Source organism: Equus asinus, unplaced genomic scaffold (genome assembly GCF_041296235.1).
Source record: "Equus asinus isolate D_3611 breed Donkey unplaced genomic scaffold, EquAss-T2T_v2 contig_773, whole genome shotgun sequence".
NCBI classification, from domain to species: Eukaryota; Metazoa; Chordata; class Mammalia; order Perissodactyla; family Equidae; genus Equus; species Equus asinus.
In genome coordinates this window covers 1-2,500 of record NW_027225486.1, presented here as the reverse complement: position 1 = coordinate 2,500, position 2,500 = coordinate 1, and positions in this window count along the sequence as shown.

Genomic DNA, 2,500 nt, shown 5'->3' with positions numbered 1-2,500 from the left:
CAGATGTCCGCGCGGGGCGCACGCTCCTCTCGGAGCCCCGAGGGCTACGCGGAGGCCGCGGACGAGCAGCCGCGAGGCCGCCGGGGCCGCCGCCCTGCCTGGTCGACCAGCTGTCCGGCCCGGACTTGGTCCCCGGACCGGGGCGCGCGGGTCGACCAGATGTCCGCGGCGCTCGGGGCCGGGCCTCGGGGCTCTGGGTGCCCTGGGTGTTCTGGGTGCGCTCCCGGCCCTCTGTCGGCTCCGAAGGCCCCGCGGACTCGTAGCCACGGGGTCCGGCGGCGCGCGGGTCGACCAGATGTCCGCGCCGAGCGCCGCGGGACCGCAGGGCGCTCGGCCTTCTCGGAGGCTCGAGGGCTCCGGCGACCCGGCGGACGAGCAGCGGCGAGGCCGCTGGGGCCGCCGCCCTGCCGGGTCGACCGGCGACCCGGCCCCCGGGTCTCGGGTCTCGGGGGGGTGGGCGGGTCGACCAGATGTCCGCACCGAGCGCCCCGCGGGGCCGCGGGGCCGCGGGGCGCTCGGCCTTCTCGGAGCCCCGAGGGCTCCCTGGAGGCCGCCGGGGCCGCCGCCCTGCCGGGTCGACCAGCTGTCCGGCCCGGACTTGGTCCCCGGACTGGGGCGCGCGGGTCGACCAGATGTCCGCGGCGCTCGGGGCCGGGTCCCGGGGCTCTGGGTGCTCTGGGTGCTCTGGGTGCGCTCCCGGCCCTCTGTCGGCTCCGAAGGCCCCGCGGACTCGTAGCCACGGGGTCCGGCGGCGCGCGGGTCGACCAGATGTCCGCGCCGAGCGCCGCGGGACCGCAGGGCGCTCGGCCTTCTCGGAGGCTCGAGGGCTCCGGCGACCCGGCGGACGAGCAGCGGCGAGGCCGCCGTGGCCGCCGCCCTGCCGGGTCGACCGGCGACCCGACCCCCGTGTCTCGGGGGGGGGGGGGGGGGAGCGGGTCGACCAGATGTCCGCACCGAGCGCCGCGGGGCCGTGGGGCCGCGGGGCGCTCGGCCTTCTCGGAGCCCCGAGGGCTCCCTGGAGGCTGCGGACGAGCAGCCGCGAGGCCCCCGGGGCAGCCGCCCTGCCGGGTCGACCGGCGGCCCGGCCCGGACTCGGGCCCCGGGTCCCGTGGCGCGCGGGTCGACCAGATGTCCGCGCCGAGCGCCACATGGCTGCGGGTCGCTCCGGCTTCTCGCAGTCCCGAGGGTTCCGCGGGCACGTAGCTGCGAGACCCGGGCGGCTGCCCTCCGCCCGGCTCACGGGGCGCTCGTGTCCATCAGCTGGTCGTGCGGAAATCCCGTGGTTGGCCTCCCTCCCTCCCTCCCTCCCTCCTCCCTCCCTCCCTCCCTCGTCCAGCCGCCACGTTTTCGGGGTTCGTGCGACTGGGATGAAATAGACCTTCCAAACGTCAATCGGAGATCATCCATCATACCTCTCGAGTCCCCAAAAGCCAAGAAACACGCCAACCAAAACGCTTTTATTATGCCAACGGTTCCCGTTTTCATTCCTATCGTTTAGGGAGGTTTGGTGGCAGCAGCGGCCGAAAGCAAAAGGAAACCCGAGGAAAGCGGCTCCATCCACCAGGGCTGTGTCTCATCGGTGCCGACGCAGGAGGGACGGGCTTCGTTCGTTCGTTCGCTGCGGCCCAAATTCCCGGGCCGCCCGAAGACCGCTCGCACCGGCCCGAGGGAGGGAGCCCCGGCAGGCAGGATGCCTCCGGGGAAATGGACAAGTCGACCGCGCGACCCACAACCCGCCCGACTGGGGCGAGAAGGAGCATGGAGGAGGACTCCGTCCCCTAGTCGGCAGACGGCCCTGGGACAGGGACGTTCGCCAAAACCTCCCCAAGGCCGCTTTCCGTGACCGAGTCGGCCTCCCCGGCTGTACTCGTCCCGGCCCGAGAAACGAGACGCGGGGTGGATCGGGACCAGGCCACGCACCAGGCCGGCCGGCGCGGCATCCTCCCTCCCCCGACCTGACCTGACCTGGACGAACGCCTCCCCATCGCCCGCCCCCGCGAGGCTGATCCGTCCGGCCTGTGAGGAGGCGCTTGTCGGGCGCCACCTGCTGCCCGGCATCCTCTTATATAGTGTTCGAGGAGGTCGACCAGGTGGCCCGGCCTGGATTGGGGGGGGGGGGGCGCGGGGTGCGGTGTCCCGGGCGGCGGGGGACGGGGGGGTAGGAGTGGAGAGGGAAAGGTGGGCGTGGAGAATGCCGGGGTCGGGGGTCGGCGCGGGGCGGGGTGGGAGTTGGGGATAGGGGAGGGGCGGGAGGCCGTCTGGACATGGAGGGTCGGAAGAGCGGTGGTGACAATGATTTTCATTATCATTTAGAAAGAAGAACGTGGACTTCTTTAGAGGAGTCCTTTGAATAGCTTCTCCATTTAGTTAACATACATCCAAATGGAGGTCGGGAAACTTGGGTCCTGTTAACATATGGATGGAAGTGGAAAGAACTATCGCGATGACCGTCCTTGTGTTTCTTTATTTTTTCTTTCTTCCTGCTCCCCAAAGCCGCCCC